This window comes from Branchiostoma lanceolatum, chromosome 5 (genome assembly GCF_035083965.1).
Source record: "Branchiostoma lanceolatum isolate klBraLanc5 chromosome 5, klBraLanc5.hap2, whole genome shotgun sequence".
Taxonomy (NCBI): Eukaryota; Metazoa; Chordata; class Leptocardii; order Amphioxiformes; family Branchiostomatidae; genus Branchiostoma; species Branchiostoma lanceolatum.
In genome coordinates, this window is record NC_089726.1 from 20559330 (window position 1) to 20571492 (window position 12163).

A 12163-nucleotide genomic window follows, 5' to 3' on the forward strand; every position below is an offset into this window, starting at 1 on the left:
CTGGATGTCTAACTTTCATCAACGTACATAACAGGATAACCCGTGACTACGAACTCTTGCAGTTTTCGTAAACCGTGCTAGGTGACGCTTTTGATCCATGAACATAAAAATGCTTTCTATCTAACAGATGACCCTTTACGTAACAAATAATCTAATTGCTTTTGAACTATTACACACTGCACGAAATGGCCTCGTATCCCGGCGTTTACGTACAGGGATTCCTCCGGAAATATTCCATATCCCGGTGCGGATTTAGCGTATCCGTTATAACTAACGGAAACGCTAAATCCGCACCGGGATATGGAATATTTCCGGAGGAATCCCTGTACGTATACGCCGGGATACGAGGCCATTTCGTGCAGTGACAGTTCTAGAAAACATTGCTAGATGACGCTGTTGAACCATAAGAATGTAGCTTCCATCACGCATTCACAATTGAAGTTCTTGAAATAATTGCTGGTGGCACTTTTGATCCATGAACAGGTGCTAAAGCAACATACATTTCTTTTATTCATGACAAAAGCTGTTCAGTGCGTGTTTGTTACCTTCCACGGAGATGGATTGATAATCCAGATGTCGACCAAAAATACTAGCTACTATTCCATTAAACCGTTCACAAGTACAAGCAAGACAGCTGTCCTTGGTGCTGAACACTGTTTCAACACACAGTTAGCATACACACACACACACACACACACACACACTCACGCACTCACGCACACACGCACACACACACACACACACACACACATACACACACACATACACACACACACGCACGCACACACACACACACACACTCATAGTTGCATCATTAGAAATATTTAAGTAAATGTCACCATCATTAGACATAGAAATAGACTTAAAACAAATTGTGTTATTCCGATGATCAACTGCAATAATTTATGCACAAATTAACGGCACTTGTACCCAAAGGCACATGGCAATGTTTTGAAATTATAATTCTTCTTCGGAAATTCGCTTAGACTAGACAAGTCTTAAGATCGTGTATGAAACATTTCCACGCATTTTGCAAACCGGCGACACCGGTTAACAAACGCTGCGCCAAGACTAGACATCTACCATTCTAAGCGAACATAAAGCACACTATCTGGGCAATCAGGCGACAATGAGCTACCGCGTACTAATATACGACTACACTAGCTATCCGAAGGAAGACAACACTTCGGCACAACAACAACAACAACAACAAAATAATAACATGAACGTTTATTCGGGAAATGAAAAAAATATGATTTTTATCTATTGTTAGTGATATCCAAAAATATGGAGCTGAAAACCGAGGAGAAATCGCATTATTCGCGCCTTATTTTCTCGGATTACTTCGCATCGCGGATAAACTTCGGTTTGAGACTGAACTGGTATGACGTCACGGAAATTACCGACAGATCTTCTTATTCTTATTACCGGGAAGACTTGTATTATCAACTTGAACCTACAACAACAAATGTTCGAACTATATACACCAGGAAGGAAGGATGCTAGGAAAGTTTTCACAGAAAGAGAAGAAAGGACAAAGCACAAAGTGAGCAGGAACGGGACGACAAGCGGCTGGACAAGATGCAAGATTCAACATTTCACCACAAGAACCCGGACAACGTTGTGGTCGTTCTTCTTTTTTCGTTCATGTCAAAATGTCTTCAAATGTAGCGTCATTGCGGGAAATTTTCCACAGAAAGGGAAGCGAAAGGGCTGTGAAACTGTATGGACGAAAATTGATAGGCAAAACTCAGGATTTGGGGAGAAATGCAGCAAGATTTGGAGGCGATGCAGTCAACAAAATCAAGCACGTGTGACGTCATGACAGGTAAGATCTTTTCCAAACATTTTCGTCATTTCTGAGAGAAAATTCTCAATGAAAACTTCCAGTCCCTCAGGAAGGTTCAGAATATGCTTCGCACATAAATATTCTGAATGGCTGTGTAAAGTTTCTGTGGATCTTCTGTGACAAAAAATCATTTGTGAGAAAAACAAGGTCCAAGTTTTTTGAGCGCGCCACAACACAAGAACAGATCTTGAACAGATACAGCATACTGTAAAGTTTCTAATTTGTTCACAAACCTGAAGAAGAAAGCTACAATGCTGGTTTACTTGTTGATTTACGTTTTGAGTGAAAGGATATACTAGTAAACGTTGATGTAATGATTGACACAGTGAATGGTGCGGTCTGTAATTGGTCGGGAATACGTCGGAAATGTTATTTGAGAATTGGTCGGAAAATCGCCGTCTCTCAGGGAATTTGGTCGGGATTTAGTCGGTTGAAGGGTACTTCCCGACAAAAGGATTAGTGGCTATTGACATGATCATCCTGTCAATAATAAGAGTTTTACACTATTGACAGGATGATCCTATGATGTATGCATTCCTATGCAATATTTTGCAATCTACTCTTGCACAATCTGTCAATTTTGATTTTCATAATGTTGTCATCATAAAAATAATTTATTTAATTTTATAATCATAATTTTGCTCTAGAAGCATCCATAAGTACATCATTGTCAATGAGTCAGAAAGCAGATGAATAGGATGTAGACATCTAAGTTGATATTGCAGTTATGTTGCATAATAAGATACTGTAAATGCAGAAATGTTAGCAAGGTTTAATTTCGCGGTAAGGAGAAAATGGATTGTTGCGGTGGTTTTGAGATCACGTTTAAACAATAATAGTGCCACACAATGGAACGGCTTTTCGCATGTTTTTAAGGTTGTGGTAAAGAGTTAATCAATGAAAGTCATGACCATAAAACCACAAATATTTCTGCATTTACAGTACAGGGAATGATGTCGATTTAGTATATTTTTACTCTGTATAGTGTATGCGAAGAGGGTCTACAGAGCCATTGATGCTCAGATGGTGGAGCAGTCAATGCTTCAGGCCTGTGAGGAGGCAAAGAAAACAACTGCTGACATGGAGACCAATGGTACATTGCACACTTTACATGCAGCTGTTATTTGCTTGTTACATATCTTGTATAAAATGCCTTTAAATGGGCATATTGTGACATGAGCATAAAACAAAATTCTTTGTTTTTGATTATTTTTCTACATCATTAGTTGAATCTACCTTATTACTAGTACACTGCACAGCAATATTCATCACGTATGGATGCGACTTTGTAGTATCTTGCGGACGTCTTTAAAAATATTGTATACGCAATCCCCACCACCACTTGGCTTGTCCGCTATTTTGTCGAACCATCGCCGAACACGCGATCGAACGTGCGACGTTCTGAAGTTTGATCACTTGTGGTGATTTTCCTATATATACGTGACGATCGATCTCCGACCGTAACGGTCGATTTGATTATTTTTTAGCGTTCTTCACTGGCTTATTTGCATATTAAATTCTGGGACGCAAGTTAATACGTAAAGGAACCAGATTTTACACGTTTTGCATTTGTCGTCGTTTATTAATGGTAGAAATGTGACAAAATGACAAGAATATGTTGGAAATAAGTAACAAATAGGTTACAAACGTGAATCTTAGTGTAGATCTTTCAAATTCTTATTATTTGTAGTTTTTGCCCACCAGATTCTACAATATGCCCCTTTAAGTAATGGCATAACACACCTGGTTTGTACTGACGAGTACAAGCTGCATATCTGGACAGATTTATTAGATCCGCTCACATCAGGATGGTCTGGTGTACATGTGGTGTATTCTCTTACCAGCTAATGGTGCCCCTCTCCTCAACCACGGGACTTGGTATTTTATGCCAGAGTCTGGAAAAAACACAACCTGATGCAGACTTTTTAGTTGGTGAAGCGCGGTGGTGTCGTGAGGTAGAATAGGTATGAATATGGTCATGGTTCGGTTTGAAAGGGCAGAATCGACGACTAGCTTACATCCCAGTTAACGACTTGCAGGGAATTTGGACAGCCATTCCTGACTCAAACAGCTGCCTACGGCCAAACACGACTTGCATGTTGTTTACTTTTTTTTACATTAAAATTAATTTTCAATACGTCATTAAACATTTGCATAGAGAAGGCCACATATTTGTAGGTGCAGTAAGTTACATATATCAATCTTCATCCATATCCTCTAACATGTACCTCTCTTTCCCCATGTAGAAGACAAATGTGCTGAGGGAAACATACAGCAGCTTTATTTTCTACCAGTACATCTGACGCCCTTCAAGAACAGCATCCAAGCGAGTGGAAACACACATACTTCAGGGAGAGGGTTTGGGAAAAGTCTTTCAATATGATGTACTTGCATGATGGTATATTGATGATGGATTCTCCTGGTGAATCAACAGATGAATTTTTAGTACATGATGGTCTTAATGCTCTGAGTATGAAAGGTTCTGGATTGGAACCTTTTGTAGTGAACATCATACAGGTGTTGCTAAACACCTCAATCGACTACAACTGATCACAACCAGGTATGATACTGCAGTGGATTTATTAACCCTTACATGGAAAGTGCAAACAAGACAGTAACTAAATTGTGAAACAGATCAATACTGTATGAAACTAAATGTTACAGAGTTTTTTTTGGGGGGGTCGGGGGGGACAACCATGCATATATCTTATAATATCTTATTAGAAATGTTTATATTCCTATGGAAGCCTTTACCTTAACAATAACCTCAATGACCTACAGTCGCCAGTGCCCCTCATAGTATGATACCCTTGGAGGCTTGAGTAGTATAGGAGACCATCAAGAAGGTTATGTTTTCAGAGTTTTGTTTACATGTCTGTTAGCAGGATAACTCTAGAAGTCATGAATGTATGTTAATCTTTATCATATTGGGCATATTGGTAGCTGTGGAAGGAAGAGATTAGATTATGGGCCCCTACCAGCTTCCCATGGTACTGCAGTAGAAATTCCAGTTTTCATATCCCGTGTTCTGGACATTACGGTCATGATTTTTCAGAGGTAGGCAATTGGGCTCGTGAATAAGGGACAATGGTACTGCCACCTAAAAACCAAAAAAAAAAAAAGAGAGACATCAAAAAGAGAGGAACATGTACACCATGCAAATGAAAATCTCATTTACATAATAAATGTAGAATGTCAGCATTTCATGTTGGGAAAGATTCCATCAGCATTTGGAAGTACGAAGTAAAGATGAACATCATTATACATGTATAAAGCACATCAGGGCCTCATTTGCATATTTAATGAAAAGAGGTTAAAATAGTTTTTGCTAAGATATAACTTGCATACTTTGGACACTTATTTGGGTAAAGAGGATCATTGATCATGACTGATGTAGTACATGCCAATGAGGACCTTATTCACATAATGAGCAGAAAATACATCAACTGAAGGTTATCCAAACACCAGAAAGACGTCATGAGATAATTTGAAGTCAATTTGTCGGGGCTTCTTCTCGCCCCTAGCCATTATATACTTCATGTGACGGGTGTCTTGAAAAACAGAGAGCGACGCATGGTTCGTGCAAAATAAGCAACAAGGCTTACATAGACTCTCCAGGCATACCGGCTGGTTTCCTAAGACGGCATTGGTCTCGCCTAAGATGGGAGGCATTGCTAACAAGGGACCAGTTTCACTGCTATTGCCTAACACCTGGAAGACGTCAGACATGGCATGTCAAATTGTCAGGGCTTCTTCTCGCCCCTATAGCCATACTTCATATGACGGGTGTCTTGAAAAATAGAGAGCGAAGCATGGTACGTGCAAAGTAAGCTACAAGGTTTACATAGACTCTCCAGGCATACCGGCTGGTTTCCTAAGACGGCATTGGTCTCGCCTAAGATGGGAGGCATTGCTAACAAGGGACCAGTTTCACCGCTATTGCCTAGCACCTGAAAGACGTCAGACATGGCATGTCAAATTGTCAGGGCTTCTTCTCGCCCCTAGCCATACTTCATATGACAGGTGTCTTGAAAAATAGAGAGCGAAGCATGGTACGTGCAAAGTAAGCTACAAGGCTTACATAGACTCTCCAGGCATACCGGCTGGTTTCCTAAGACGGCATTGGTCTCGCCTAAGATGGGAGGCATTGCTAACAAGGGACCAGTTTCACCGCTATTGCCTAACACCTGAAAGACGTCAGACATGGCATGTCAAATTGTCGGGGCTTCTTCTCGCCCCTAGCCATACTTCATATGACGGGTGTCTTGAAAAATAGAGAGCGAAGCATGGTACGTGCAAAGTAAGCTACAAGGTTTACATAGACTCTCCAGGCATACCGGCTGGTTTCCTAAGACGGCATTGGTCTCGCCTTAGATGGGAGGCATTGCTAACAAGGGGCCAGTTTCACTGCTATTGCCGAACACCTGAAAGACGTCAAAAATGGCTAGTCAAATTGAAAGGAACATGCCAATCATGCAAATCAAAACTTTATTTACATAACAAATGTAAAATACCATGATACCATATAGCAGGAATGATTCCATCAGTATTGGGAAGTACAAAGTATAGATGAACATCATTAGACATGTATCAAGCAAATCAGGGCATCATTTGCATAATCAATGAAAAGATGATAAGATAGCCTTCTTTGCTATTATATGACTTTCGCATAGTTTGGCCACAAAGGATCATTAATTGATGTAATCTATGCAAATGAGGACCTTATTATCATTAATAAGAAAACCATAGAATAATCAATTGTTAAGTTGAACCCAACACCTGAAAGACGTCAGAAGTGACATTTTCATGAGATGAATTCAATTTGTCGGGGCTTCTTCTCGCCCCTATCCATACTTCATATGACGGATGTCTTGAAAAGTAGAGAGCGAAGCATGGTATGTGGAAAATAAGCTACAAGGCTTACATAGACTCTCCCGGCATACCGGCTGGTTTCCTAAGACGGCATTGGTCTCGCCTAAGATGGGAGGCATTGCTAACAAGGGACCAGTTTCACCGCTATTGCCTAACAACTGAAAGACGTCAGACATGGCATGTCAAATTGTCGGGGCTTCTTCTCGCCCCTAGACATACTTCATATGACGGGTGTCTTGAAAAATAGAGAGCGAAGCATGGTACGTGCAAAGTAAGCTACAAGGTTTACATAGACTCTCCAGGCATACCGGCTGGTTTCCTAAGACGGCATTGGTCTCGCCTTAGATGGGAGGCATTGCTAACAAGGGGCCAGTTTCACCGCTATTGCCGAACACCTGAAAGACGTCAGACATGACATGTCAAATTGTTGGGGCTTCTTCTCGCCCCTAGCCATACTTCATATGACTGGTGTCTTGAAAAAGTAGAGAGCGAAGCATGGTACGTGCAAAGTAAGCTACAAGGCTTACATAGACTCTCCCGGCATACCGGCTGGTTTCCTAAGACGGCATTGGTCTCGCCTAAGATGGGAGGCATTGCTAACAAGGAGCCAGTTTCACCGCTATTGCCAAACACCTGAAAGACGTCAAAAATGGCTAGTCAAATTGAAAGGAACATGCCAATCATGCAAATCAAAACTTGATTTACATAATAAATGTAAAATACCATGATACCATATAGCAGGAATGATTCCATCAGTATTAGGAAGTACAAAGTAAAGATGAACATCATTAGACATGTATCAAGCAAATCAGGGCATCATTTGCATAATCAATGAAAAGATGATAAGATAGCCTTCTTTGCTATTATATACCTTTCACATAGTTTGGCCACAGAGGATCATTAATTGATGTAATCTATGCAAATGAGGACCTTATTATCATTAATAAGAAAACCGTAGAATAATCAATTGTTAAGTTGAACCCAACACCTGTAAGACATCAGAAGTGACATTTCCATAAGATAAAGTCAATTTGGCGGGGCTTCTTCTCGCCCCTATCCATACTTCATATGACGGGTGTCTTGAAAAGTAGAGAGCGAAGCATGGTATGTGCAAAATAAGCTACAAGGCTTACATAGACTCTCCAGGCATACCGGCTGGTTTCCTACGACGGCATTGGTCTCGCCTAAGATGGGAGGCATTGCTAACAAGGGACCAGTTTCACCGCTACTGCCTGACACCTAAAAGACATCAGACATGGCATGTCAAATTGTCAGGGCTTCTTCTCGTCCCTAGCCATACTTCATATGACGGGTGTCTTGAAAAGTAGAGAGCGAAGCATGGTATGTACAAAATAAGCTACAAGGCTTGCATAGACTCTCCCGGCATACCGGCTGGTTTCCTACGACGACATTGGTCTCGCCTAAGATGGGAGGCATTGTTAACAAGGGACCAGTTTCACCGCTATTGCCTAACACCTGAAAGACGCCAGACATGGCATGTCAAATTGTCGGGGCTTCTTCTGGCCCCTATAATCCATACTTTATATGACGGGTGTCTTGAAAAGTAGAGAGCGAAGCATGGTACGTACAAAATAAGCTACAAGGCTTACATAGACTCTCTAGGCATACCGGCTGGTTTCCTACGACGGCATTGGTCTCGCCTAAAATGGGAGGCACAGACATTTCATGATCATGAGATAAAGTTTAATTGTCAGGACTTCTTCTTGCCCCCTATCCATACGACAGACGGAAGTATCAAACTACCATCATTTGCTGCTAAGGTAAATGTATTCTAATTTTTTTTGTCAACAAAATTTGTATAATTAATACCTATCAATATTCCTCTCTTTTTCAGCTGTATATGCTTGTTGCCTGAAAATCCTATCATGGTACGTGGGGAGTCGATGAAATTTCCTCATTGATTTTGCAGATTAGCTTTTAATTTGAACAATTAGCATCTTCCTGTGTTAATCATCACTTAAGTGATGTACATGCCAAACACAACTGAAACGAGATTTGTTTTGCGATGGCCCACTAGCACTGCAAGATGTATGTTGACCTATTGTCCTAAATTCCAAGACCGCTGCTTTTATGATAGTAAACGTTGCACATTTCCAATTTTACCTAAGTATTTATGTAGAATAGGTTCTTATTTCCACAACATAGGTCTCATTGTGTTAATCAACATCCAAGATACCTATGTATGAAAAAATAATGAAAAGCCAGCAATACCTTCTTGAGTTATCCTCTTCGAAAGTTTCCAACAAAATGACCCACTGCAATTCCATACCAGCTGCTAGGGAGTTCAAGCTCACTCCTTGCTCCAAGAGCTATCTACCACTTAAAAACCAGGACCCTAGCATTTTGAAGTTCCGTTGCAGTACCGTAGGAAGTTGCTTGGAATCCCATTATCGAACTTAACTTTTGTTTTTCAACACCTACCCTTCTATTGAATATATAATGTTCTACTGCATTACTGTAAGATGCCCCAAGGAAGTCCATTATCAAGGTTAACCTTTGTCGTACCAACATCTACCTAAAAGTATTACAAAACATCTATCCACAGCTTGTTGGGTTATCCTGATTACATCGAACCCACATGCATCCACAGCCACGTCACCATGAAACAGTTCTGGTGGAGATTGTGATGCTCAACACCACATATTTCATATGTTCTCGCCAGCCTGAAATTTTTACCCGTCAATTAAATTTTCCTGTCGGGAAGACCATATCGAGCGCCGAAGGCGTGACCATCCTAGGTGGGTCCGGGGGTATTCTCCCCCGGAAAATTTTGGAATCTAGACCCTCTGAAACGCTATTTCCTGCATTTTGAGGGGCAAATTTCTTGGTAGAATTAGCTTAGTTTAATGACATCTCTTTCGGTGAAAAATTACACAAGGGTTTCAGGCTTAATTTTGGGAGGAGGCGTGCCGTCGATCATCGCGGTAAGATCGAATGTTCACACACAAGCTACATTTCTATGTTGTTTACAATCGGCAAAGAAAAGAAAATCAAGCACAGCAAATCTTTATTACGTACCTACGTCCTACAAAAAAAAAACACAGAATAAGTCGGCAAAATTAAAATTTTTCAACACTTGTCCCGTATGCTCCCTGTAAATATTGAACATAGAATTTGACACCCTACTTTGAGAAAGAACGCCATAAAGACGTCCATTTTTTTCTCCCATGTTTTCCACGGTTAATTTCTCCGGTAACTGCACTGAATGCCCTCAAAAGTTGTCGATTCAAGCCTTCCAACAGTCGCTTCGTCGTGCGATCCTTGCGATCCCCGTCATTCCTCTAACATCTCGCAAATTCACGCTTAGCTGAAATCACGCGACTACCGAGACTCGCGTGTCATTGGTCGGTATTTCTTGACGCGACGGAGACGACACACTGTGATTGGTGGTCATGGTGGAATAGAACATCTGACGCCTGTTTACCATTTCTTTCGGGAAGAAAGTGCATTAATTCAACTCAGCCGCCGCGGCTTGAAACTTTAATAATGTTTTACAGATTACAGAAAGCCTAGCTATAGGAATATTGCTGAATTTTTAGGCTTCTTTGATAACGAGACTGACGGTGAACCGAGAGGGACAAAACAGAAATAAACGTCAGCCCGATGCGACCAGCCAAAACTGTGGGGAGAGCGGCGCATGACGCCGAGTTTTCGGCGGCCACCAAATATCCACCACGGCGCTCTTTGTGTGTGGCTGGGGTTGTCGCCGGCGGGCATTAGAAATGATCTAGATCGCCCTCGTCGCGAACTTCCGGTGATCCTCTGGAGTTTTTGCAAAATTCTAAACTCTGTCTAAATATCTTTACACACTGATTTTTGTCCATTAAAAATGACGGGTTGGGCAAAAATTTTGTCCGTCATGAGCGACAAAAACCAGTCAAATGACGGGAGGACGGGCGCTGGCGAGAACACTGTACAGTAACAGTACAACCATACCTATCCTTGGTGTCGAAATACTATCCACACGCTGACATACCTGTCACTGATGCTGAACACTACACCTGTAGGACATACAACCACACATGTCCTCACTGTAAACCACACTTGTCAGACAGAAAACCACACCTGTCCTTGGTGCTGACCACTACATCGGTCAGACATACAACCACACCTGACTTCAGTGCTGAACACCACACCTGTCAGACATACAACCACACCTGTCCTTGGTGCTGACAACTACATCTGTCAGGCATACAACCAAAACTTCCCTCGGTGCTGAACACCACACCTGTCAGACATAAAACCACACCTGTCCTTGGTGCTGAACACCACACCTGTCAGATATACAATCAAACTTGTCCTTGGTGCTAAACACCACACTTGGCAGACATACAACCACACCTGTCCTTGGTGCTGACCACTACATCTGTCAGACATACAACCACACCTGACTTCAGTGCTAAACACCACACTTGGCAGACATACAACCACACCTGTCCTTGGTGCTGACCACTACATCTGTCAGACATACAATCACACCTGTCCTTGGTGCTGAACACCTCAAATGACCAACATACAACCAAACTTGTCCTTGGTACTCAACACCACACCTGTCAAACATACAACCTCACCTGTCATTGGTGCTCAAGTTGTTTAACATGAGTTTGTACAGTAGCTGTATGTTTCACTATTGTTATTTCTTTATTTTTTCCTCACGTCATTGTGTTATTTGTAATCATTACTGTTGTTTTTATTGTTGTATGCAAGAGAAGGGCCTCGTCAAGAAATACTGATTGTAGCCAAATAATCTTGAAAAATATGTGAATAAATAAGATAACAAACTTTCGTACTGTGTTTTTACGAGACACCCAGGTTCTATCCGTAGGTTGTCATTCCAATGACACAGGGTCAGATTCAGCTATCCACAGGGCGTGTCATTCCAATGACACAGGGTCAGATTCAGCTATCCACAGGGCGTGTCATTCCAATGACACAGGGTCAGATTCAGTATTCCATAGGGTGTGTCATTCAAGTGACACGGGGTCAGATTCAGCTATTCGTAGGGTGTATCATTCCAAGGACAAAGGGTCAGGTTCAGCTATCCATAGGGTGTGTCATTCCAGTGACACGGGGTCAGATTCAGCTATTCGTAGGGTGTATCATTCAAATGACACAGGGTCAGATTCAGCTATCCATAGGGTGTGTTATTCCAATGACACAGGGTCAGATTCAGCTATCCACAGGGCGTGTCATTCCAATGACAAAGGGTCAGGTTCAGCTATCCATAGGGTTTGTCATTCCAGTGACACGGGGTCAGATTCAGCTATTCGTAGGGTGTATCATTTCAATGACACGGTCAGATTTAGCTATCCATAGGGTGTGTCATTTCAATGACACAGGGTCAGATTCAGCTATCCATAGGGTGTGTCATTCCAATGACACAGGGTCAGATTCAGTTATCAGTAGGGTGTATCATACCAA

At 41.6% G+C, this 12163-nt stretch overlaps 1 long non-coding RNA gene across 1 annotated transcript; it reads left to right on the forward strand.

Annotated features, from left to right (window-relative positions):
* Positions 1 to 1495: 1495 nt before the first annotated feature.
* LOC136434273 (uncharacterized) lies at positions 1496 to 4458 on the forward strand. The gene is made up of 3 exons (XR_010755719.1): positions 1496 to 1828; positions 2835 to 2942; positions 4096 to 4458. It is a non-coding gene; the product is annotated as an uncharacterized lncRNA (long non-coding RNA).
* The last annotated feature ends 7705 nt before the right edge of the window (positions 4459 to 12163 follow it).